Source organism: Onychostruthus taczanowskii, unplaced genomic scaffold (genome assembly GCF_017590055.1).
Source record: "Onychostruthus taczanowskii isolate IOZ18803 unplaced genomic scaffold, ASM1759005v1 scaffold24, whole genome shotgun sequence".
Classification (NCBI taxonomy): Eukaryota; Metazoa; Chordata; class Aves; order Passeriformes; family Passeridae; genus Onychostruthus; species Onychostruthus taczanowskii.
In genome coordinates, this window is record NW_024499684.1 from 10,066,936 (window position 1) to 10,094,123 (window position 27,188).

Consider the following 27,188-nt stretch of genomic DNA (forward strand, 5'->3'; position numbering starts at 1 on the left):
TTGTTTATTCATTGTAAGCTCCATAAAGTATTTAACTGATTCTCTTCCTGTAAAGCAAAGCACTCATGATTTCTGTGCTCAGATCTGGACATGAGACATTTACCATTAGTGAGATATGGTGCAAGATACTGGATGGTATTAAATACAAAGACTAATGGCTTCTGCTTTAATTATTACGCTTTTGTTCAGATGAGATACTAGAAGTTTGGATTTTTCCCCAACTAAAATGAGATCCAGAGAGTAAGGATTGTTAGTGAAATTATCAACTTCTTTACCAGTTCTTAGTGTTAATTTCACAAAAATTCATTAGAAGAAAGGAATAGTGCTAGTTATGGTTTGGATGTGCCAAAATGTTTCAGGGAGTTCTTTCTTCTAGGCACTAGCAAGTCCCTTTCCTCATTAACCAAAGATACAGTCTAGGAAAACATTTCAATCCTTAAATCCACCCTGTTCAATGGAACACTTAAATCTAAGCTGAAATCTCTCTGGGCTCAAATTGGATTTAAGCATGTCCTTAAAATGAAGTATGCTACATTAGCACATGGCTGGACTGTGCTTCTCAGCACTGGAATATAGCAGTTTTACAAAACTTTACCATTTCTGAGGCACAGGCTACTATGACCTAGACTGTAGAGGAAGCAGAGCAGGGAGCAGAGCCTAAAATGTTTACAGGAAGGTTTATACTTTCCTGAGCTACCCCAAACTCACCACGGCCAACAGTGAAATGATATGGAATTAGACAGGACTGATGGCCAGGTAAAACTGAGCATCTTGTGAACCACTTGCAACTCCAAGATGTGCCCAGAGATGGAGGGTTTGATGATGGTTACTATCTCTGATACACTCACAGAAAATTGGGGAGTTAGTTGGCGACTGTATTTCTCACCAGTGAGGATTCCCTTGGGGTTTTGGCCCAGTCTCAATTGCTGTCAGAGATCTGTGACTCACTAAAGTCTGCTCAGTACCGTGTCTTGCATTCCTGTCTGGGTGCAAACATACCTGCAGAGTGGGGAATGACAAAGCTTGGCCCCACTGCTGTTTCTAGATTCATTCTACCAGGCAGCACACGTGTGTATCTCTCAATCAGAAACAAGCACCCTGTTGGGAAATAAATTCAGTCTTGCAGGATGAGTCTTTTCTCTCCCGTCTGCCTAGTATCCATGCTGGTGTTTCCTCATTCCTTCCCCAGTGCCACAGGAATGCTGTTGCTGTGAGCTCAGGTTTTGCATGTGCTTCCAAGAATGCCCTTTAGAGACTGAAGGGTCAAGTGTGACACTGCATGTCTTTCTTGGTGAACACTGGCGTCCTCCTGGCGAGGCGGGTGCGGAGTGCTGTGGTTTGGGGCAGACGAGTCTCCAGTTGATCTAACACTAATTGCATCTGATCTTTGTCTGTAAATTAGGTGGCAGCTCTCCCAAAAACACATGCTTAGTGTGTTTTCCAGCCTCTTTGGCTTTTACCCACAGAAAAATTAGTTCACCAGGTGGGTGACTTTCCTGTTGTTCTGGAATTGTTGCTAGTGAGGGAATATCTCAGTTCCCCACAACTTCATCTGATTAAGAGCTGACTTGCAGCAAAAGTGACTTGGGTTATAAACAAAGCAAACATTTCCAACTGTGAAGCTCTGGAATGGATCCTCTAGATATTCTTATGAGCAGGGTAGGTGAACCCCTGTCAGTTTTGGCAGTGCTGCTCCCGCTTTATGGCCTGAGAGGTGGAATTCCTAAGGGCTCTTCCCATCCTGAGTTTTTTGTTTTGTGATTTTTTGCATACGAAATCTCACTGAAAAGGAGAGACCCAAACTCTGAAAAGCAAGGTTTCACTTGTTGACTTCTGGAAACTTTGCACAGAATGGGGTTCGATAGGAGGTCATGGTGTGTCATTCCCTGTTCTAAACCTTGTGCTGTAGGTTTCTAAGGGCTCCTCCAGACATGGGAAGGTGAGCTGAATGGTTAAAATCACACAATACAGGGAAAGTAGGAGCAGAAGCCAAGTTTCCAATCTCCTAGTCATGCACCTTAAACACTAGAAAACTTAATTTCCTTGAATTAATACTGGCCCAGGCTGACTCCTGTATTCCTGCCTCCTGACTGGCCTATGCAATGTCAGGCATTTCAGTCTTTTGCTGTTTAATTCATTTTGCTGCTATGGTGCAGGGTGCGGTAGATATTACCAAAGGAATGATTGTATGTTTGCCAGTATTTTTGATTCTTTCCAGGCAAAGAGCAGATTTTCACAGCCAGGCTCAACACCTTGAATTTTCTACTTTCATTTCCAAAGTGTATGATATTGGTCATGATAGAAAACTGAAAAAACCCAGAAAATTCATGCTGTGTTTGACAAGGCAGTGACCATTCTGGGCAGCACGTTACAAGGGTAATGGGCTGCAAATCAAACTTCTGCTGCTGTGCTGTGGAGGATTAGTCACAGTTCATCTACCAGCAAAATGGAGGTAGTAGTAGTTACTATCTCAAACTCTGGAGGCTCAAAGCTTAAAACTTTTGGGATCATTTAAAGGACGCTGCTATGGATGGGCACAGTATTCCATCTTCTGTTAACACCACTGGAAAATTTCATAAGCTTGATGGATAAAGAAGCAATAACTGTTGGATATGGAACCAGGAAAATATTTGACCACTAGTTTTGTCTGAAATACTAAATGAAGAACACTTGTCTCTCATCTCAGGCCAAAGGGGTTTTTTTAGTGTTCATACACTTCCCTTAGATACCAGTTGACAAAACACAAGGGCTGTTGCAGCTCTGCGAGAACACTTGAAGAAAGAAAACCAAAACAGGCAACAGTTCCTGTGTCTATCTGCCATCAAGAGCTCCACCATGCTGAGACTGAGAGACGTGGGTGCCAGGAAACTCCTGGTTATGACCACTTGCTCCTGGTGGAAGAAAATCCCATTGTGACTTATCCTCGGGGCGCAATGCAGGAGCGCGACCTTGCAGCCCAACACTCAGCTGGCAGGAGACAGGTGAACTGTAGGTTCTGCAGGAGGGAACTGAACCTGGCTTTACAGGGCCTCAGGCGAAGGCTTTGGCTGCTCCACTTGAGCTGGTGCTGCAGTCTCTTCCATCAGCCGTGCCCGTGTCTTTCACAAGAGGCCACGTTCACAGAGCACTGCACTCTCTAGGTAACACCTACGGCACGGGGCCCTGGTGACTCACGTGCTGTTCGGCTTTGGTTTAGGATTCAGCAGGGTTTAAACACCAGGTAGGTGGCTAGGACAAAGCTGGGGTATTTCTAGTCACAGTCCTAATGCTTAGAAAACACCTGCAGCCATGACTGCTCATGCAGATTTAGCTGCAGTGCTTCTAAGGAGCCAATCTGGCCCTGGAAGGCCTCTGTTCATTGGGGAATTTAGCACCCCTGGTTCCTGGGGGGAATTTAGCACCTCTGGTACACAGGGCCAGTGCAAAACACCAAATCAGCCCTAGAGGGAGGTTTGCACTGAGGACTAAATTTGGGAAATGCCATGCTTTCCCTTCTGAGGGGGTCTGCCAGGGTGGGGTGAAATCTCTTGGGGAGTCTGATTGGGAAGTACACTGGTTTTGGCAGCCAGGGAAGGTGGAGAGAGGCTGAATCACAATGCTCTGCTACAGCTTAAGTATTTTAGGCACTGACTGTCCTTTTTATTGTGTCCAAACGAGCAATCTTGCCCTCCTGGGGCTGTCAAGCACTGACTGTGGACATTAAAGCTGGTAATGGGATAAGATGTAAACATCTTCTTGAAAGCACACACCAGAGCCCTTTATTTTAAAAATGAAATACATTTGAAGTGCCTACAAACTCACCCAGAAATCTCTTTCCAAATGAGTAAGGTTTGGCAAGGCTCCCCTCCACAGCCTGAACACAATGTAACCCTTCTGCCTTCCCGTTCTCTTCAGGGCAGATGCAGATACCGAACAGCTACTTAAAGGGTAACATTCCATTATAAAAACAATCACACTCAACATCCCAATTTATTTTAAAAGGGTAACATTCCATTATAAAAACAATGAGTTGTTTTTATAATGGAATGTTGAGTGTGAACTCAACATCCCAATTTATTTTATTTGCAGTCCTCAGAAATAGCCACAAAACAATCAAACAGAAAGCAATCAGAAAATAAGTCTCCCTTCCCCCTCTCCTTAGTATTTGCAACAAGTCTTGTTTTGAATCTGTGAACATGCAGCTCCTTTGGAACTCCCTGCACCTTTTTTACCCCCTCACCTTGTTCTTTGCCCCAGCTGGGGAACGACAGATTAAAAGTTGGTTGGAGAAGCACCCAAAAAATCAAAAGGAGCCCTGGACAAAACTTCCCTGTGAAAAGTTGCATCCTGCAAGGCACAGGGTGCATTTCTGGGCCTACGGCTCTCCCGGCTCCGGGATGCAGAGCAGGAAGGTGATGCTCGCAGGGTCGGGGCCGCCCCCAGCCCCGTTCCCCCCGCCCAGGTACCGGGAGCCGCTGCCGCCCGCCCCCTCCCCAGCGGCGGCGCGGCGCAGCCCCCTCCCGCCGTGCGGCCGTCCCGGCCCCGGCCCCGGCCCCAGCCCTTACATGGACAAATCTGCCTGCAGGGAAAGGCAGGAATTTGGGCCCTTGACGTCAGCCGCGGGCAGAGCGCGGCAGCCCGGCAGAGCGGGAGGCAGCGGCCGCCGCTTTCGCTTTTTGTTTCGGGGCCGTCCCGCCGAGCTCGGGGCCGCCGGCCGCCCCTCCCTGCCCCCCAGGGGAGGTAAGGACCGGGGTGCCTCCTCCCCCGAGGTATTGTTGCAGATAATAACTTGCCCCCTTCCTCCCCCCACCCCCGTCCGCCCGCCGAGGCAGCTGTGCCACAGCTGGAGCCCCCGGCCGGGGCGGGGAGCGCTGCCGGCCNGGCCGGGCCCCCCGAGCGGGCGGGCCGGTGCCGCAGGTGCACCTGGCCCGGGCGGGTCTGCCGCAGCCCCACCCCGCCGACCCCCGGCCGCGGCTCGTAGTAAATAATCAGTTGAGTAAAGCTCCGGCAGCTTTTTATATGCCGGGGGAGGCCCTGCCTTCCCCACCAGGTAAGGACGGAAAAGTTTCCCACACCCTGACGTCACCCACGGCTTTTTTTTTTTTTTTTAAGCGTAAGTTTTTTTTTTGCCTTCCCCCTTTCTTGCTCTCCTCTTTCAAACAGGCAAACCTTACTCCTGCCATTGCTCAGGAGCACTCCCCGCGCCCCGGGGCCGTGCTGGGAAGCCGGCAGTGCTCCCGAGGAGGCGTTGATGAAGCAACTCCTGCCTAATTGCTCTGCCTCCTGTACCTCGAGGTGCAGCTTGGCCCTGCCGGTGAAACAAACCAGAGTTGGCTTCTCCTGCTTTGTTTTCATTATTTTTTGTTTGTTTCTTTTTCCCTACACTTGTGGGAATTGACTTTTTAACCCAGTTGTGTTGTTCTTGAGTTAGTTTCCTGTCTGTTTCTTTCTGTTTTGCCAGGCAGTTGGTACACAAAAGTTTAAGGAGCTTGCAGGAGCCATAAAACCTGCTGATCTGTCTCTCTGCACATCTGCAACACCTTGGTCCCTCTGCACAAAGGGGTTTTGACCCATGCGAAAAAGGAAGGTCTCACATAGATGCCATAAGTGGTTTTGGACACATTCCAGGATTTCTGTGCTTCCATTGACTTACCTGTAGAGTTTGTGCTTGTACATTCCAGGAATGATTTCTGGGGCAAGAGCTGAGAGAATGGGGAGTGCCTGGGAGCTGGGTGATACAGCAGGTGTTGGCTCATCAATTAATTAGAGAAATGGGATATTAGGAAAGTATGGGAACATGCAAACCTGGAGAAGAAAACACAGCATTTCATCTCTATGTTAATAATGTGGCTGTGTTCTTGCTGAAAAATGTTGGCTGCTGTCCTGTTTGTAGTTCAACCTGCTCTGCGGCAAGACAGTTTAGGGATGTGGGGGACTTTCTAATTATCCCCACCGTTGCTGAAGCAGGACTGGCCCACATAAGGCTAAATAATACTCTGTGATTTCCCTTGGGAAATATGCATGTCTGTGGATAAAGTTTATTGTTGAAAATTACTCTCTGTCTGTTGGCGTGGTCTGTCTCACCCTGCCCACCTTACAGCCTGTTGCTCCTAATTTTATTAGCTCTGTTATTCCCCTATTTCAATTGTTTGGCCTTTGTTGGAGGTTTTTCCCTGTGGGATGGGCTATCAGCAGCTCATGGGGTGGATGGTGTCCACAGAGCCACCTGTCAGCAGGCCCCTACCCTCCCTGTCAAATCCTGCCTTTAACTTTGTTATGTGATGCAGGTGTTGCTAATGGGTCCTTCAGGCTTGTTGCTGTTGTTCCATAAAAAGTTTTAATTTAATTGTTTTATTCAGGTTTTCTTTTTCCACCTGGCTCAGCTTGTGTGGGCTGGGAAAACCTGCCAGATCAGGGACACCTGGGTCCAGCAGAGCAGCAGCACTAAGTTGCCATCAGGAATGGTCTGGTGGAGAGATGCTGTGTAATGGGTAGGAGACCTGCTTCCCAAAAGTCACTCCCACCCTGTGTGTTGTGTGGCTGTGGGCACGTTGGCTGTGTGTGTCCCATGTTGCCAGCAGTCCTGGTTGGTGGCATGCAGCCCTTGTATGCTGTCTAGGTAAGCTCCAGGGTGGAAATGAAACACATGTCCATGAAAATGAAGCTAGAACTGTCTCATTAAAGTTTCTTTAGGTGCAGCTCCAAGCCGCTCTGAATTGCTGATGTTCAGTCTCCATGGTGCCTGGGTCAGTGAAAATTGCTGCTTTTCTTGCTATACAGCTCTGTCTTGTCTCTGTCTTGTCAGCTCTGATTGCCTGGTGTGGTTGGTACTGGTGGGGCAGAGATGCTGGTATTGAGCTGGGGGAGAAACACCAATTCCTGTTGCTCAGAGGTGAGATTTTTACCTTTAGAACATGTTTGGAGATAGCCTGGGTGTCAGGGCAGGGTGCTGGTGAGCATGCCCATCTCAGTGTGGGTTCCAGATCTGTGAATCCTTTCTCTTACTTGTGTTTGGTAGAGAGTCCCCCAGCTTTAGGAGATACAAGTATTGAATGATGTTGTCTGTGATGTGCTGTTGTGAAAGGAAAAACGGGCCAAAGCTTGGCTCTACACTGGCAGTCAGAAGTGATATTGGGATCTTGGGAATTCTGGTTAGTTCACCTGTCTTGTCTCCTGGAAATTTGCAGAGCACGTTTTATTTCCAAGTTGGATTCTGCTGAGAAACACCCTCAGCTGTGCTGCATTAGTGGGGTAATGGGCACAATGAGGAACTGCTGCAGTGTCATAAAAGCTATCAAGCAGTGTGATGGCAGATTCAGGTGTGTATCCCTTGCTAAATCACTTGTTTCTCTAGGACGTCCAGGGATGAAGCTCCAGAGCTGGACTAGTGAGTTTTGCAAGGTACCTAATATTGTTGGTTGCAATGTCAGGGGAGCTGGAGTGCTTTTCTAGATATTACCATCAGTATGTATTTTTAATTATAACTCCTAGTAAGAATTATGCTGTGGGGGTTCATGCTCAGAGTGGAGACACCATTCTGTTTTGGAGCCTGGCTGTTGCCTTGTTTGTTAAAATCACTGCTTGTGTCCACCAGCTTTCTGTAAAACTTAATACACCTGTGATCAGTCCAACTTCGTGTATGCAGTTTTGGAGAGGGATAGTAAGAATGGCTGTGAGCTGGAAAACTTGAGAGAGTTCTACAAGCAGTATGGGATCACTCCTGTTAAAAGGACACATGTCAGAGAAGCAGTGAGTGCTGTGGGAAAGGGATGTCTATTCCTTTGTAAAAATGAAAACCAAGGGGAAAGTGGTGGATTCAAAATGAAGAAAGTGCTTTTCAGTGTAACTAATGGTGCCATTTATCATGCAGAATGTTGCTGAGAACAAGAGTTTAGCCAAGTCTGAAAAGAAGATGGGATGGTTGTATGAGAGTCAGGGACATTGAGAGTTGTACCAGCTCATGGTGGTGCCCATTGTATCATAAACATCTAATTGGAAAGAAGAAACAGTTTCATGTAGGTTTCCATGAAACATCTCTGGCTGACACTAGATAGACACAGATAGAGAAAAGCAGTAGCTTGGGTGGATGACAAATTGTTCCAAGAGCACAGTTTCCGTGTGTCTGTGGAAACAAATACCCTCAGGGTGCCCACAGTGGTTTCTCTATTGCTCTGCCCATCGTGGTTGTGTGAACAATACATTCTCAGTGGCATTTTGTTGCTCCCCAAGCTTCTGAAAGCCTGACCCACACAGCTCTGCCTTTCTCCTACTGAGCTCTTCTCTCCCTGATGTGGCTTTGAGAAACACTTGCACAGTCTGCTCTGGCTGGCCCCAGATGCTGGGTTTCACCTTCAACTGATTGCCCAGGCTCTGGTGTGCTCTCTGGCAGCCCTGCTAAGGTGGAGCTAAGTCCCTGTGAATACATGGTAAAGATGGCATCAGGATGGTGAAAAAATATCCACTGGCCAAGAATAGGTCCCTTCCAAATGAGGAAGGGATTCTTTAGATATGTGCGTGTTTTTTAGGTACTTTGTTTTTGATGGGGAGGACCCTTCAGTAAAGTAAGATGAATACAAAGTCCATGTGACCCAGCAGAAGTCTGTGATTCAGCATCTGTGTTTGCTGTGTGCACATGTGAGTGTGACAGTGATGCTCCTGTCTGGAGACAAGGTCCTCCACAGCCAGTCTTTCACCCCAGTAGTTTCCTCATCTCCCTTTGCTCTTGCTCTTGTATCAGTGTAGTTCTGTGAAAAGCTAGAGAGATTACTGCAATTGCAGCCAGAGCAGAGGAGGAAGGAGCAAAGGAGATGGAAACCATAAATTATGAAAGGATGTGGGTTATCTGATGCACAGATTCACAAGGAACAATGCCTTTAAAGAGTGTGGGTTATACATATGAAAATACTTGAAATAACTTTACAAACAAGGGTTCCAGAGGAGGGATTGGAGGGAAGATCTTGTGCTTGATGTCCATGTGTGCACTGGAAGAGAGAATCAGTAAAGTTTGAAGAACTTAGTGTTTTTCTCTTTCTGATTTAGGAAGCTCTTTGTTTTGCAAAATAGAAACAAACAGAGAAAAGAAAACAACAAATCAAACCGAAAACCACAGACCAGAAAAACCCCCCACAAAACATTAAAGCTTTTGAGAGCTTATGCCTTCCTGAGAAGCAGAGTTTAACAGGGTTAGTTCTTTTCTTTCATCCTTCTCCTGGGCATGGCAGGCCATGTAGGTCTGGCGATGTTTTCCAGTCCAAAAAGAAAACAACCTAAACTTGTTACCCACACTTAATCATTGCAATTAAGGTTATCGGTAGAGACAGCTCAGTGGAGATTCTGTTGTGATCTCCAAGAGCTGGTTTCGATCAGGTTCTGGGCAACTGCAAGAGCTGGCATGAAAATGATCATTTTTTAAGTCACTGTCAGCAAGTCTCTGTCATTTTAGACTGTCAGTATCTGTTGTTGGGATCTGTGGGTGACAGTGACACACACGTGTGAGTCAGAAGAACTCCCAAACTATCACAATATGCTCAGGGAAGGAAAACAAACATCGGTGGAGTTGTGGGCTGCTGATAACCTCTTCTTAGACAACGTTGTAAGCTTTGGAGTGTTGCAGGCTGTTAGGATGTTTTCTGTTGATCTTGATGGCATAAGGGAACCTTGGAATACTGTGATTCCTCAGCAAACCCATAAATTACTTAGGTTGGTTTGGGGGCAGGGAGGGATGCATGAGGGTCTCTGGCTTATGCCAGTTTTGTTGCTGGGTAATAGCCCATCAGCCCTCTTTGGGGTTTGCAGATCTTGCTGGGAGAGATCCTGTCTTGTGCCTTAGAGAGTTTATGCACATGAATACCCTCTAAGTAGGTGCCATTCAGCTCCTGGCTGCCCTCCTCCCCTTGCTCCTGCTGCTCAGTGGTGCTTCCAGGCAGGAAAACTTCCTCCAAATCTTGGATGATTGTGCTGCCAGTGGAATAGTTAGTTGAGATTTAATATGGCCATTATCTTTAGGTAATAAAGTATCAGCTAACTTGCCATAACTATCTTGTTTAATGTCTATTAAAAGCCCCACATACTTCACTCACTGGGTGAAATTTAATAGAAGTTCATCTAAGCATTTACTGCTTATTTAATTTAAAAATAAGTTGATCTCCATGACTGGTGTAACAGGCACTAAGGATTTAATTAACATTTAGTAAACTGCCCTGTTAGCTCTGAATTGCACAGTCAGGTCTTGTTTATGCATCAATTTGTAACTACCCTCTCCTTCTTTCTTTTTTTTTTTTTTTGCCACTTGCTCTCATTGTGGGGAGCTGGAGTCATCTTCTATTCTCCCTCTGCTCCTGATCTCTTCTCACATGGAGAGCCTGTGTCAGGGCTGTGGGCTGGAATACTGCCGAGGAGCCAGGACCCAGCTGCTCAGTTTGAGACCAGCCAGACAGCTGGGCAAAGGCAGGTGGGATGGAGGAGACTGAATTGACAGGTTGTCCCACAGGCCTTGAAAAAGGATCTGTGGAGCCCCATGGGGTGGGTAGGGTTGCACTGTGTGGTGGGTTAGAAATGGTCCAGCTTCAAACCTTCCCTTAAACTGAGCTCTGTTATGTTTAAGTATCTCCTGTAGGGCTTTTTCAGCGGTGTGGCTGCTGCATGGAATTCAGGTTGGTGAGGTTTGCTTTGTGGACAGAGAATGTTGGGGTGTTGTTACAGGTGACTTGTGGGTGGTCCTGCTGCAGAGGCTGTGGTGGTTGTACCCCAGCTGGGGTGGTTTCTGTGTCAGTAATGTGTGCATGTGCATTTTACACGTGCTGTGTGCACGTACCCTAAGGAGATCTCTGTTTCAGCAGTTTATTACCTCACCTTAACAGATTTGAATTACTCCACTTAGTGAGGCATGAATGAAGCAAGGAGTCTCCCAGATAGTGCAGGCAGCAGCGCCTGGCTTGGGAGAGTGATTGAATTAGCAGCTGATAAGTGGCTGTAGCTCCAGCTGCTGCATCATCACTGCCTCACTAGCCTGGGTGTCAGTGAAGTCCCTGTTCAAGCTCTTTGCTGAGGGACATCAGCTGGCTTGGATTTGACATGCCTTGTTGTTTGAGATAGAGACTTGATTTGCTTATCGTGGATTTGGCCAAACCTTGAGAGGTAGCTCAAGGTATTAGTGTGGCCAAGACAAGCCTATAATCTGGATATCCCCAGAAAAAATGGATAGTGATTGTGGCAGCCACGTGGCAAACCTGTAGTTGTTGCATGCTGTGAACTTTGTTAAAAGAATGGTGTTAAAGTTGAAAAGTCCAAATGCTCCAAAGCTATGAAATGTCAGAATGAAGGTCGTTGAAACCTTAATTAACCCTCCCCTGCAATCGGGTTTTATGGTATAGCCACTTAATTGCCAGAGCACCTACTCTTTGTGCCCAGAGTGGAAGGTGACACTTAATGAGCATCTATTCAGTTGCTTTTCTCTTTGTGCAGTGTGTGGCCCCAAGCCTTGTTTACCATGTACTGTTCAAATTCAAGACAGAATGCAGAGTTATTAATTTTCTTTTGTGCTTTTCTGGAGCGCTCTTTGCTCTTTCATTGGAGCACTTTGGAAGTTGGAGGAAGTATTTTTGTAGTGCCTTCCCAATGTAAAGGAAAATTATTCTTGCCATTTTACTGGTGGGACACTGAGGCTTGGAGAGGCATGAAACTAGCTGTCTCACATCACCCTTGACACTGAAATCATGGAGTAAAAAGGAGTTAGACCAGGGTTGTTCTCTTAAATGTGCAGTCATAACTGATAATAAAGCAAAGAAATGGTTGGGAAGAATTGTTTGTAATTACAGACTGAAGTTAACATCCTTTCTGCTCAACTCCAGAGATTACTCTGAACTGTTCCTTGCACTTTTGCTTATCTTCTTCCATATTTCCTGCTGTACCTGCCTCTTATGCATTATCATCATTATCTTTGAGGGGGGGCAAAGCCTGTACTTACCTTGCATGAGTATTAAAATACCTACCAGTGGAAGCTGGTCTTTGCCTCTGGCATTTGGAGGCTATAGCAGCTTAATGCTGTTGGAACTGAAATGTGATGGTGAGGAGGTCCAGAAATGAGCCACAGAGATGGTTAAGGTCCAGGGGATATTTATGTATAAAAATATCTTTCAAGGAGTAGAAGTAATGAGGACTTCACATCATCTGCTCGCTGCTTCCTCAGTGACTTGTTTTACCATGTAAAGTGTGACTGACATTTTTCAGGGTTGGAGCTTCTTTTAAAGCTTCAGTTGAAGCTTCTTTTAAAGCTTATTCATCACTTCTGATCCTGCAGGCTATTTTTTTGGAGAATGAGAATTATGCCTTCCTTAGCACAGTTTCACTTTGGTGCTTTTTCAGAGAATCCATTTCTTTTTCAAGTTCCTTGGGATGCAGAGCTGAGCTTGGAAAACACGACATTGCATCTTTGCCATTTAAGGAGGTCTTGGTGAACCTTCTGCATAGTAAGTTTGAAATTCAAGTGTATGAGTAATCCAGCTGAACTCTGCAGTTACTTGTGTGCCTGGAGATAAGTGAGTGTTTTAGCACTGTCCTGTACCCAAATCCTCACCTGTTCCCAAGGCAGACAGATGGGGAGCAAACAAAGTGCAAAGGGTTAAAGTTACTGGGGAGATGTCAGGCTTCTTTCCTACTGTACCATGCAGAGTGACTAGAGCCTCACTGCAGTGAAGAGTCAGCCTTATCCAGAGCAGGAGATCCTATTGTGCAGACATTTGCAGACTTTTAGCAGTGGCAATAAGTGAAGGACTGTGGGGCAGAAGCATATTTTGGAAGTTAGGAATGATGCCTTGGACCGCTGTATTGCTGCAGGAATGAGTGCAGGGTTCTTGCCATGTAGTGCCTCTTTGAGTGTCTCCCTCTGCATCTAAGGTTTGGGAACGTGGCCAGAGCAGCAGGTGGACTTTAAACAAAATAAATGAGCATGTCTTTTTTTCTAAAGCACTCCACCCAGCCAGGTCCTTGAAGTGTCTGGGTGAAAGGATGGCAGCTCACAGAGTGCCTGTGTGTCTCCTTCCATGGCTTGGCACAGCATGTTTTGCTCTGTTGTGTGGGAGAGCTGTGAACTTGAGGTGTGTGGAGGCTGGGGAAGTTGGTTGAGAAATTTTTAAGGACTACATCGTAGCCTGGGAGAAGGAGCTATAAGAGCAGAGCTCATTGCCTTACCACGCATGAGGATCCCTGCAGGGTGTGTTCATTTATAAGTCATTCTGGATGAAGTTAGTTACTCCATGCCCTCATTGCACACACAGCCTACAGGCAGTGTGTTGTGGGCACTGTTCCTACAGCTGGGTATCAGATTTCTCTGAGGATGCAGGGCAGGTGATATCCCCTCACCTTTGCACTGCTGGTGCATTGCTTTTCTGTGCTCTGCCTTGGGATAGGATAGAGAGGATTGCTCCAGTGTGTTACAGTGATCATCTGTGCCGCTTGTCCCCACCCTGTCTGGGATCAGGCCACTCTCTGGACTCTTGTACTCAGATTCACATCACCCTGCTTCCCTGGATGCCATGGCCCAAGCCTCCAATCTGTATTCATTTGCACACCTGAGGTGGTGTGTTAGGTCTTGGGTTATGCTGTCAAGTGCCAGAAGTCGAAGTGAAAGTGATGTACTCCAGCTTTGCTGGCTTCAGGGTAGCTGTCTGCCTGTGTTGGCTGTTCCCTGTCCCTTGAAGTGCAGTGAGGCACAAGCAACCTGATGGGTTTTTGCAAGAACTGTTGATAAATTTCTTGTCTCAGGTGATTTGATTCTTGCCTGATTAAGGGTGTGTCCACTTTTAGAGGTGGAGCTGGATGTGCAAAGGTAGCTGTGTTATCAGAAAGTCAGTGGCTCATCTCATTTAGTTTCCACTCCCTTGGCAGAGGCACCTGCTAGAATGGGAATATATTTTGTGTGTTTTAGTTGTGCAAATTCTACCTGATGTAGAATGAAAGTGATTCCAGATGTTTTTGATCTGCAGAAAGACAATACCTATCCATCTAATGAAAGACATGAGTAATTCTGGGTATGGTATTGATATACTCTGGTGTCCCTTTTGTCCTTTGTTTTTGGTTCCATGTCCAATAGCCAAGATTTTCTTGTGTTGTCTGTATCTCCAGATTTGACCAGTAGCATCTTGGGCTGGGCCTGGCACTTGTTTTGCTGCCTGGAGAGTTGTGAGTCTGGCAAACAGTGTGCATCAAATTCCTGTGAGCCCAAGCAAAGAGCACAAGCTGCGCTCATGAAGTGATGTCTGGGTCTGAGGAGGTCCTGCCCTGGGAGATGAAGAATGCTGAGAGAAGAGCAGAATTACTGACTTGCAGACATAGTGACTGATTATGAGCAGAGATCAAAAAGATGTAGAAAGTGCTTGTTAGCAGAATGTGACTAAGATAAAGACCTGATAAGGATTGAAATGTGTGGAGGAAAGGGAGGCAGTAGCTTCTGACAGAGCAGAGCTGTACATGTAGGATTTGCAACTTGGTGCAAAGCAATTCTGGGTCATGGGAACGTATGGCTGCTGTGGCTCTGCCCCTGCAAGCCATTGCCACTTATGTCCCTGTAACAAATGTGCATGGTTCAATCTGGAACTCACTTGGGCTCTTCCCGTCCTTCTTGGGGAGTTCATCTCCCTCATGGCTGTTCATCGCTGCAGTTTCTGAGCTGTGTGTACTCACTGTCTCATTCCTCAGCCCTTACTCACAGGAGGCCTTTGTGTGAGGGAGGGACACCCAAGAGAAACATGAAACTTGTCAAGTCCCTTGCCATGAGGAATTTGGGTGGCTGATCAGCTGCAGCTGGGTGTTTGGGAGCCTGCTGGAGGTCTGTGGGCTGTGAGTGTGATCTGCAGCACTCCAGAGCGTGGGATGGAGCTTGTGGGAAGGTGGTTTTCCCCTGCAAAGGGCAACTCCCATCTGGGGGCTCCTGGTAGAGCTGCACTGGCTCAAGCCTGTTAGCAAAAGTCAGTTGTGCATTTGGATGGGGTAAAGTGGAGGAGGGGAGCAGTATGAGTCACTGAAGCTGTCAGCCACCAGAAGTAGGCTGTAAGCTATAGGGGACACCTCGTGCCTCCATCCTAAAACAGCAAAATGTGTCAAGGGAGATACAGCCGTATGTGCAAATACAGCGTGTGGGTTTGGGTTTTGGTCCAGCATTTCCATCCAAAAATAGGCCAGCCCCTTCCTTACGCTAACGTTTGGGTGCACTTCTCAAACATGAACCAGCTAATCGCAACAGATGTTTGGCAGCCTCCAGAGCCCGTAAGGAAGTTAAATATCACTGCACTTTGCTATAGAGATGCCCAGGATTCCAGTAACACCTGCTAGAAGATCCCATTGGAGCCGTGTGTGTTGGTGGCTGTGTGGGCTCAGCTCAGCAGGGCACCTGCTGCCATGGCCTCAGGCTGCTCTGCCACACTGTGTGAGGGCTGTGCTGGGCTTTGATTGACATCAAAGACACAACTTCCTTTAGTTTGTGAGGGAGAATGGGATTTAGCAATATGCTTATACACTCCCACTTTATTAAAGTCTAGTTGAAAGGAGAGAGCTGTGGGTTTTGTTTGCTGCCTGCCTTTGTCCATGCGCTGATGTGTCCACCTCCATGGGGGATGTGTGTGAAGTCCTGGTTGGACTGTATCCTGAGTTCCTCTCTTTCCCCAACTGTCAACATTTAGTTGCAGGCTTTAACACTTCTGAGAACAAGAAAGTGGTAAACAAGATTTATTCTGGGGTTGTCTCTGAAGTGGCCAATTTGTGATTCAAGAAGTCTTCAAGAAGGACTGAGGATCATATTCATTTTTCCGGGCCTCTATTTCTGCTCTGGCTGTGTGGCTGTCCTGATTTTTTGGCAGTGTTGTAATTATAAAGCTGCTAAGTGAAGTGCATGGGAGAGCAGTAGGATAGTTCTGGATTACTAATACATCAAGCACTTTTCTTAGGTGTTCCCCCACTCAGTTCTTCATCAGTCTCCATGAAATATAAATGATGGCTCTGAATACCTGCATGTTGTTAAAGCTTCCTGGAGTCTCTTTAGGGCACAGATGGCACCAGTTTTTGCCATTCAGCACCTCAAGGACAAGTCTTGGGTGTCTTCTGTGATACAGGGGCTGTGGGCTGCTTGTCCTGTCCCTGTCCCTCATTGCTCTGACCTGCTGCTACACCAAGTGTGTGCATCTGACTGTAGCCTGTGCTGCCAGCGGCTGCTGCCCAGCCTTTTTGTCTGCATTAGTTTAATTGAGTGAGGAGCTTGCAGGAGAAGCTATTCATTCCCCTGGTAACTGTGCTTGACAATCAGAAGTTATTCTGGGGGTAAAGGACTGGTACAGATTTGTTTACCTTTGTTGGGGATCCATAACCCCTAATAGTTTCTTGCTCATAGGAGCCGAGTGGACTTGGTTTGCTGCTAATTAAAAGCCAAAAGGGTATGTAGTCTTTTCCAACATAATTACCATCTTTGGTGAACAGAGCAAAACTATGCTGACTTCCTATTTGTTTCCAAACCCCTTGCTTGTGTGCCGTGTTACTTTGCACTGGCCCTGACGCATGGGAGGGCCCCAGGGCCAGCAGCTCCGTCCTGGTGCACAGGGAATTTGTGCTTGAATCCTTTGTCTGCTGTGCGACCAAAGGATAAATATAGAAGAAGCACAGGGTTGTTAAAAATGTTATGAAGTTAATAATTACACTTGGGATCGAGGATGTGTTTTCTTGGTCAGAAACCATTAAAGGCGATAGAAGTGAGTGTGTGTACCCTGTGTGCCAGAGTGTGTTTTTATCTTGGCTTTTTATGGGCTAAAAACCAGCAGGAAGAAGAAAAAGGTTTTGAATGTGTGTGTGTGTGTGCTCACTGCCAGGAAGCCCCGTTCCTAGATAGTTTAGTTTCTATCAGCAATTGGTTTCAGATATACATTAACTTCGATTCATGTGTTGAGTTGGGCTTGTTACAGTGGAAGATGCCCCCTTTCCTCTGTTTGCCCAGTCTCTGCTTCTGTCAAGTTTTTGCCTTGACATGACTGTACCTGCAGCAGGAGGGGGTCTGAGAGTCTTTTTCAGCTGGTTCTGAGTGTTCCTGGCAAATGTTTGTGCTCCTTCTGTACAAATTGGAGGGGTTGGCTGATGGCACTGCTGGGTTGAGGGCTGAAAGATGTCCTGTCCAAAGTGGCTGGGCTCCCTGGAAGCAGGGCCTCGAGCTCTGCAACTGCTGTTTGCTCTGTGTGTGAAAAGCAGAAGTCTCAGCCTTCTCTTTATCCTCCCCATTACCTCTTGGTGGGGTTGGGCCTCTGAGCTCCAGCTGGGGTAGGAGGAATGGCTGGGCAGCAGTCAGTGGCTGAACATCCATCCTCTCAAAGGAATGGTACTGGGATGGGCAGGAATCTCTCAGGACTAGGTTCAGAGGCTGGGCCAGGATCAGCTCCATTCATAATGCTCTGGAAGTGGATATGTTTGACCTGCTGTAGAGGCTGGTGATGGCAACTTTGCCCACTCATCTGCAATATCCCCTTTTGCTTTTGCACCCTGGGTACCAAAGTGAGTTGTGTTCAGTTTGTACAAGGAGCATCCCCAAAATTGCTGTGCTCTACTGTGGCATGTGCAGGGAGCAGCAAAGGGGCTGTTATTTTCTTAATCTGCCTGTTTGATGAGGCAGTATCTGGCTGTGCCCTTAGCAACGGGTTTTTTAATGCAGATCAAGTCTCCTGTTTTAATTGACTAAGAAAAAGAACTTGAAGAGGGTATGAACCCATGACCTTGAGATAAATAGTTTCTTATTGAGTTCCTGAGCCCCTAAGCCGCCCCCTCTTGTGAGAGTAGCATGGTTTAATCAAAGGTCAGAGGCTTTGTTGCCTCTGAACGCCTCAGAAAAAGAGGGTGACATGAGAGAGTTCTCCCCGGTCCTCTGTGACTGCAGTCATTTTTGGCCTGTCAAGTTCCCTTTGAGCTCACTGTGCTTGTCCTCTGTTCCTGGGTGATGGCTCTCTTGACCTTCTGTGGTCTCTGTGAATGCTGATAAAGACCTGGTGATCAGGTCAGCTGTGTTTCTGGGGGTTGGAACTATATATATGGTGGCTATGGGCAAATGGCTTTTGCAAGACTGCTGTGAGCCCCTGTGTGCAGCATGCAGATTCACAGCCCTGATAGGACATAACCTTTGCTTGCCAGCTCTTCCCACACTCCTCCCACATGTGTCTCCTGTTTCTAGGCTGAAAGCCAAGTGTGGTATCTTACACACTGCTGTGTGGTCAGTCTTGTCATGCGCTGACTTGTGCTTGGCCACTGATACCTAAGATGTTGCAGTTGACCATGGAGGTCCCCCCTCATTTTATTCTGTTTCCTTCTTGGGAGGTGACCAGGCCTATCCGTGTACTTCTTGTGAGAGGAGCAGTATTAGTTTGTCTTTCTGTCTCCTCCTCTGCCTTCTGCTTTCCCAACTGTAGTCACTAATGCTCCTTGAGCCTGGCTGATGCTGTCATGGGGCTGGTCTTGCTTGCACATTGGATGCTGACTTCCTTGATTCTGTGCCAGTTCTGTCTTTGAAAGTACTGTCTGGCAAGTCCTGGAGAGATCTTTGCCTCCAAAAGCTTCTGTGGTTCCCTTCTGTTTTTCCCCATCACCAAGTAAAAAATAAAAACACTTGGCTCGGTAACAAATGCTGGCTTCAAATGCTGGTGACAAAATTCCTGCTGACAAGCTTAGTATGGTGTGGTAGGAGTAGGTGAAGACAGGTGTGGTGGTTGTGTTATGCTGTTAGGTGCTCCTGTGAATCATGCAGCTAGACAGAGAAGGTTGAAGAGCCCTTTCCTGGTCTCGAGTGTTTGTACCTTTGGTGTGATGTTGCAATCACACGCTGTAGCGAATGTTTCGAATTAGTAAATCTGAACTCTTCTGGAATACGGCACCCAGGTGTAGTTGGTTGGAGGATATCACGTGGGAAACTTTTGGAAGAACACAGGAAATTAGTAGCCAAGAAAACTTTGTGCTGAGAAACCATCAGGTACACGGGAAGAAGTGTGATCTCTCCCTGTGAGCATTGGTGAGTTCCAGTAAGGCTGCTGGGAGATGTATAATTGCTAACTTTGCCACTTTGCAAACCATAATCCTCTTTCTTTTCACTAAGAAACAGGAATGCAGACAAAGTGAACCAAATCATAGAGGTTCAGGGATGCAATTTTGTAGTAATTGTTGATGCTCTAGGCAAATAATAAAGGAAATGCAGTGAAAGTCCAGTGTATTTACTTCTCCAGGTCAAAGTACAATGCCATGGAAGGTCTAAATCCTTTTTATCATCTATTTTTAAGGAGAGTAAAGAAGTGACAATACTTGCCCTTACTGTGCTGAAAAGTTTTGTAATAAATCACAGTCTCCTTTTAATTAAGCCCTTTTGGTGGGAGAATATTCCACAGAATTCTCATGGTAGTCTGTGGGTGGTGGTTCTCTTGCGCAAGGTGGTGAAGGGCTATCCAAGCTCTGCCACCTTCCCTTTTCTTGTGCCCAAGTCCCAGCAGGCAGGATAGGAACATGTACAGGGCTGGTTGCCAGGCAGCTGTGTGCTGTCCCCACCTCTTTTGGGGGAGCAAGCCATTCCCTGGCATTCAGGGGAAGCACATGGAGCTCATGTCGTCCTGCAGGCAGATCACCAGTGCTGGATAGATGGGTGTTTGGCAGCTGTGCTGTGGGACAGCACGTGCATGGTCCTGCTGAGCAGGGGCATTGGGATTGCCTTTCCTTCCTCTTGTCATGCTGCTGTGAGTGCAGGAGACCCTCTTATTCTCCTTTTTGCTAGTTATTAGTGTCAGGCTGGGGTTTGCCACCGCAGGGCTGGTGGTGGTGATGTTCAGATGTCCTTTGGGGAAGGAGAGGGGCAGCAGTTTTGTGGTGGCACCTGAGCAAGCCTGGAAGCCTTGAATAGGAAGACTGTCTGGTCATAAAGGCTCCAAGTTTTAGAAGTTTCCTTTACAAATGGCTTGAAGGATCATGGTAAGAGGGTCTGCCATGCTGCCAGGGGTTTCATTGTGGTGGCACCTGAGCAAGCCTGGGAGAAGGTGTTCTCTGCCTTCAAATTTTGGCCATTGGAAACCAAAATGGTTAAAGGAACATTATGCTTTATTATAAAATGTTTCAATAAACCCCTTAGACTGCAGTGAAGATCCAGAGCTCTGTGTGATGGTCACAGCAAAGTAAAGGGCAGCACCTTTGCCATTGTCCCTACTCATCCCTACCCTGGAGTGGGACTCTCTGGGAGCAGCCCAGTTTCTCCATCACATGGAGGAAAAGCATAAAGCAGAGCCTCAAGTGCTGCCCCTACTATTTGTTTCTTTTTTTATTCCTTTGCCATAAGGGCCAAATTCAGTCAGGAGTCTGTCTTCCAGCTGAAGTCAGGGTAATTTAGGAACTAAACCAGCCTTTTAATGTATATTCTGCATGTCTCAGTCCCCATCTATGATGGAGGTAATGGTACCCTCTTGTTCAGAAAGCAGATGCATACACAGGCCTCTCTGGCCCTCGTACTTTTCAGATGCAATGAGAGCAGGTATTACAGCTTCTCAGAATTGCTCCAGAACTTTTTATCTATATTTGGAATAAATGGGTCCTTTCTCAAAATTGAGCTTTCTGAGGGAAATGTCAGCTTGCAACTCATTTCTTGTAAGGAAAAAAAAAAAGTGTTTTTTTCCCTATTATTCTATTTCTGACTGTAAAAATATTTGTTAAAAACAGAAATGTTTTTATGAGGTACTGTCAGTGGTGAGGCTGCTCCACATGCTGCTGGGTGATTGCCACGTGTCCACATTTACCTGGGCCTCTCTGCCCCATCCAAGCTTTTTCCTTTTTTTTTCTTGAAAGAATAAACTTCTGTGGCCTCTCCCAGCAGCTATTTGGAAAGGCGAGCAGCAACACTGAGAAAGTTTTGATTTTTTGTTGCCTTTTGTTTTAATACATGTTCATCCCACCTGGAGGTATTTGTTTTAAGTCTGAGATGGGGGCGGGCCAGTCCTGGACTTAAATACCTTTGCTATTAAGATATAAAGGTGAAAGAAGATGGTCAATGCTTGGAAGGGCAAGCATTTCTAAACCAGAGAGATTTACTGATCCTGGTTGATTGTGCTTTTTAAAATATCTCCATGGATTATAATGTTTTCAAAAATACCAAGTTTGACCACATGGGCACAGGAGTGTGGAATCCAGTTGTCTGCCAGCTATTTGTTGATATTTTGAAATGATCTGGCCAAAAATGGAAGCCTTGAATAGAAAGACTGTCTGGTCGTAAAGGCTCCAAGTTTTAGAAGTTTCCTTTACAAATGGCTTGAAGGATCATGGTAAGAGGGTCTGCCATGCTGCCAGGGGTTTCATTGTGGTGGCACCTGAGCAAGCCTGGGAGAAGGTGTTCTCTGCCTTCAAATTTTGGCCATTGGAAACCAAAATGGTTAAAGGAACATTATGTGTTATTATAAAACATTACAATAAACCCGTTAGACTGGGCACAGCAAACATGTGCCACCTCTGCCTTAGGAGATTTCAGCTTAAAAGTGGGCTGCAGGAGACCCTGGGCTGGGTTCCTGCCCTGGGGCACAGCTCTGCTCTGCTCCCTGTGCTCCTGGGCACTGTCAGTGTGTTCTTCTTGACTGAGAGGTGTATTAGGGCACTGTTCTGCTGGTGCTGCCTGGGGAGGATGGCCATTCCTTGGGGAGTGAGAGAATGGCATCTTTTGGGTTGGAAAATGTTATTCATTGTTTGAAACCCAGGATCTGTGGTACTCTGATACTGCATGATTGATTGTCCTTCTTTGATTGAGAAGTTGGGGTGCATTCGAGTGAGAAAGTGAAAGTGCCCCCCTCTTGCTCAGGGTGTCTCTGACCAGGCGTAGTGAAATGCAGACAGCAAACAGTGGGGGAAAAAGAAAAATGAAAATAAAACTCACTGAGGCCATTTTGAAAATCTTCCAGTAAGCTGAGGGAGTGTGGGCAGCGTGAGGTCAGTCGTCTGTACTTGAAAATACTGGATCCAGTCCTGGTGTCAGTTACAGACATGTAAATCACAGGCACTGCTGCTGGCATGACAGGAGCTGCTGAAAGGCTGCTCCAGCATGGGACCTGCAGGCTTTCTGGCACAGACATGCTGATTCCCCTCATTCCTTAGCCACCCTTTTTTTCTAGCTGTCCTTGGGCATTTAAAATTTAACAGCAGTGCAGCATGGCTGGTCCTGCTTTTGGGTTGGTTCCTGACCGTCGTGGCCCAGTGGCTCCAGCTCAGGGTGGCTCCTGGCTTGTGGGATGCCATAGGTAGGGCTGTCTCACAGCTTCGTTCACTGCTGTTTAGCTCTGTTCTGCTCCAAATGCTCTTTTCATTTCCTTTAATACAGCAATCTCTGGGGTAGCTGGATGCCATCCCTTCAGTGGAAGTTGGATCCCATCCCTTCTGTGCTGAAGTGTTCTCTTTTCCCCCCTGTTCTCCTAACTCATTTTCCCCCTCTTGTTTTAGTCACGTCTAATGAATACCAGAACAAACCTGAAAATCAGGTGGGACTGCAGTGACAAAAATATGCATCCTGGTCCCAAAGCCTGCTGTGCACTGCTGGAGGACCTTGGGGCTCCCTTTGGGGCAATGCTTTTAGCACCAGGCTCTGCATCCTGCAATACATAGGGGCTTCCAGGGAGTTTGCTCTCTTATGGGAACTTTTTCCCCACCCAAGCTGACGGTCTGTGCTGTGGTCAGGATCAGCTTTCCTCCAGGACGAGAGCTGGACCAGGAGCTCGGAAGTGATAAGCCCCATTATAGCTAATTTTGACACATGGGGTTGTAGTGGGATTGGAAGCAGCTCTGTCCCGAGTGCTATCTAGGAGGGGTGTGTGCTTCCTTGCAGACTGAGACCATTCACAGAGTCACTGCTTTTCACCAGCACAGGATCTGACACCCCAAAAGGCAGCAGCCAGGCTGTTTGTGTTGGTGACTCCCTGAGCAGGTGCTGTGCTGGCAGCCGAGCAGGGGAAACACGTCCCCAGCTTTTGTTGTCTCGTGTGATCTTTTATTAGATAACTTCAGCAGTGTACTGTTGAATCGAGCAGTTTAATTTTAATCCATGAAACCTGAGAAGCATAGATGCTAATGCAGAAAACTGTTAAGGCCAGATCCTGCACGTGTCACTGTCCCAGCATAGAAAGATGAGTGCCTGTCTAGGTATGGCTGTGTTCAGATGTATAGCTACCAATGCATATAAGCTGAATTTTAAGTCAGAGTTGGACTCCAGATTGAGGTTTATGTGAAAGGGATCTGATTTTTCCAATGTATGAGAATGTGGAGATCTCAGACAGCTCCCTCAGTGCTTGCAGTGGCCAGAGTGCCTGAGGGTCAGGGCTCTGGCAGTGGAGGAGATAACGTGAGAATTCTGAGTTTGGGAACTTTGGCCAGCAAATAACACATATATTGGTACAGAATGGGAAAGACATAAAAAGACATATGTCAGAACAGGGCAGGCTTTTAAGTGGTTTTCATTTAAAGTGAAAAGGTCAGATTGAATGAGGTTGGCATCTGGGGAACTGTTCGTGCACCTGCCAATCAAAGCGGGGGAACCCATGTCAGTTCATGCTGATGGGTGACTGGCTGAGAGCTTGTCTGTGTTTAAAAATTGGTGACTGGAACAGTTAAAATGACAATTTTCCTTGTGGCTGTCAGGTTGAGCCATCTGCTTTGTGAAGGAATGGAACAAAGGATCCCAGCACGAGGCTGCTTTATCCCACTTCAACTGGTGTTTGCACTTGGGCTTCAACAAGTACAGCTATGCTGATTTAAAATGTAATAATAGTAATAAATAGGCTCTAAATATTGGTAACACTTTCAAGTGTAAAGGAGATCAAAAGTGAGTGCAGCTTTTGAGTAGTCAGAAAAACAGATGTCATTCAAAACAGGCTGTTCTGGGAGAAGTGTAATTAGCTGAAGTCATTTTCACAGGTAGATTTTTCATTTATAGGGACTGTGGTGTCTGGTTACTTCCATTTCTACGTGGCCACTGTGGAGTTATGTTAGGGATGCCTGTTTGTCTGAAAGTGCTGACTTCTGCTCTTTGAAACTTGGAGCTATTGCAGAGATTTTTCCACTGACCATTCCTGAAAAATCTGAACAATCTAAGAAAACTCAAGCCATAACACAGGACTGATGCTTAAATTCAGGCGTTGTAAACTACTGGTTTTAGATTTAAATCTGCAAACAGAAAAGGTTGCTTTCTGTACTTGTGTGTTAAGTTCATATTTATTTTTTTCTTGAGAAATTGAGTCTTACTGTCAGTGATACAGCATCACTGTTGTCAGCCAGTGAGTGAATGAACTGCTTCTGATCATTTTGTCTTTAATGGAGTAGTCTGATAGACTGGCTTGGGTGGGTATTGCTGTGACCAGTCAGGCTGTCCCTGTCCTGCTCACCTGTGAATGTGCTGCCAGGATGGAGTGCCTGAGTGCCTGCCTGGGCATCCACGGGATGCTGGGCCCCACTTGCTGCTGGGAGGGTGGGTTCATAGCAACTTGTCAGCTGGGTGCCTCAAGGAGGGTATGTGGTGTCCTGTTCACCTTGCTATAGGAAGCCAGTTGCAGGTGACAGGGACAGCTGATGTGGGAAGCAGAGCCAGGAAGATGCAGTTCAATTGGCCAAATCCTATCACTGATCTTATAAACATTTTGTAAGTTAAACCTGGTGAGAGACAATCCTGAACGAAGATTTTTTTAAACACAAGTTGGGTCCCAAGAAGTATTGTCTTACCTGGAGCTCCTGGAAGGGTTGTTGTAAGTTGAACTGAAATAGTCTTGGAATCAGAGGGTAGTGTTGTTGTCTTCTGCCTTTTTTTTTTTTTTTGCAGATAAGACTGAAGGGCATTTTGCCAGGAGCCTGTGGGAAGGACCTAAATTGTATGTAACTCTACATCATTTTAAAATGAAAAGTAAACATGCACAACCATAATATTTGCTTGTTCTTGTCTCCTCGTTGATGGATGGAGAGAAATTGCTCTTTGGCTGAGTTCATCAGCAATAAACCTCTGCAGTTACTCATCTTCATCCCTGCAGTGAGAGGGAGAGGCCATTGGAATTTCCAGTTGATTTTATTCTCAAAACACCTTAGGGAAGCTCTGATGGTCCTGGGGACTTTCAAACCTGACTGTCCCTGTGGTGAATCAGGGCTGGTGCCAGCACGGGGACCATGGGACTGAGCTGGGTCAGAATGAAGCTCAGTGTGCTTTTGTGCTGTTGGCACAATGGACATGTGCCTCTGCTTGGGAGAGGCAAAAGCCCTGCCAGTCTTCTTGCTGTTGTAGCCTCAGACATTGCATGGGGGACAAGGGGTGTTGAAAGAGCAGGAAGCCCTTCTCACTGTGTGACGGGGAAGAGGGTCTTGGACCATGAGCCACCAACACATTTTGCTCCTTCTTTGTTGTAGATTTGTGGGCTCACATGCACCATTGTGAAGAGCACAAGTACAACAAACAAGTCTGAACTGAGCTTTTCCGTAGTGAAGCAGCAAATAGCAGAAGCTTTCTCTGCTGAGCTGTGGTGACAAGCTTGTGCTTGTCATGGGCAGAGATAGGGCTTTAGAGTGACCAGGATGTGGCTGGGATGGGATGCTGGCCAGGGGCTGATGGGGACAGGAAAGGAGTGTGTGCTTCAGATGCTGCTGGTCTCTGTAGGATGCACCCTGACATGTGTCATGGCATGTCACATGGTGGCCATGTGGCCTGGTTGTCCCCTCTGCTCTAACTTCATAATCTGCAGAAGGGGAAAGCACAACATTGAGCAGCTCACATCAAGAGAAGGTGGTGTCTGCTTCTCAGCTTCAGGAAAGGGTGAGATGGTCCCCACTGGGAATTGTACAGAGCTCCAGAGAGAAAAGGCTGTGCTGAGGGGGAGGGCTGCTGGTGTAGCTCTGCTCACAGTAATGGTAACTCCATGAGCTTCAAAATGCCTTAAATGGCGCCTTTTAGCTCCCTTACTCTGCCCAAGGCCAGAGATGAGTGATGGTTCACCCTGTACTCTTATTTTATGCCTCATTTGGCATCTCCTTATCCCTTCCCCTTCTCAATGGCATTAGGAGCAGTAAAGGAGCGGTGACTTGAGGAGTTGTGAGTTGGTGCCCAGACTCTGGCAGCTGACATTTCTGGTCATTGCTGGTCAGTGGCCCAGTTCAGGGTAGTGGGTCTTGCTGTTGGAGATGCTGAAAGGAGTCCAGGAGTATGGGCATTTCTACTTGAGAAAGCTGGGAAGGAAAATGCTGCATTTCCCAGAAATTGTGTGGGTTAAACTGCTGGCTTTGAAGACAGCGTGTTGGGAAGCCCATCCAGTGCGGATTACTCAAGTCTCTCTCTTTTCAGGGCTGGGAAAGAAACCCAAAGTCGTGAGTCTGGTGGAGCCCTGCGTGTTTCCAAACTCCCTGCTCTGAGTTCATCCCACCAGTAAGGCTGTGCAGTGTGAGAGCTGGTATGTAAACACAATTCACAGGCACAAGGGACAAGAAGGATGTCAGGCTTTTCTGACAGTGACACCTTGTTCAAGGCTCTCGAAGTTTGGAGGGAGAGTGGGATTACTGGAAAATACAAGACAAACTGATGGTTCCCTGGTGGTGCTTACACACAGAGGCTTTGGTGGGGAGGAGCTCAGCACTAAGAGGCTGTGAGTGTCCAGAAGTCATCCAAGGCTGTGGTGCTGAGGCTTTAGACACGCTCTGTGGAGAGATGTGTGGTGTCATAGCACGCACAGAGAGGCAACGCGGGGGTACTGACAAATGCACACACCAGAAATGCATACACACACACACAGACACAGGCTGTACAAGTGTAGGCACATGGAAACAAAGATGGCAATGCATATATAGTATATACTATACAGTGGCATATGAGAGCTTGGGGGTGTATATACCAAATGTCTGTATATACTATATATGGCGATTAAAGAATGCATATGCATTCATGTTCTCTTTTTTTCTTTCTGTCTCTTCTGTCTTTCTGTGGAGCTGTTGCAAAACTACCAGATTCAACCTCCTGGGGAGCCTTTCTGGCCAAGGTTTTACAAGCCAGCACCTGCTTTGCCTGCCTGACTTCTTTCTATATTTATTCCCCTGCACCCGGTTTTTGCCTTTGCCTGTGGAGCTGTCACAAACATTTGTGCTGGCTTTTGACTGCACAGGACTTCAGCTTGCAAGTCCTAAACCTGCCTTTGTGCATGGTAGAGGAGCAGGCGTTTTTGTGC

The 27,188-nt window shown here is 46.8% G+C and overlaps 1 protein-coding gene across 1 annotated transcript in view; it reads left to right on the forward strand.

The window, feature by feature from the left end:
- Positions 1–4,862: 4,862 nt before the first annotated feature.
- Positions 4,863–27,188, forward strand: part of LOC121336716 (LIM domain containing preferred translocation partner in lipoma) — a 317,023-nt gene continuing 294,697 nt past the window's right edge. Inside the window, exons 1-3 of the mRNA XM_041406088.1 lie at positions 4,863–5,029; positions 26,315–26,420; positions 26,953–27,002. The gene's annotated coding sequence lies outside the window, so the exon portion shown is untranslated. The remainder of the gene's footprint in view (positions 5,030–26,314; positions 26,421–26,952; positions 27,003–27,188) is intronic.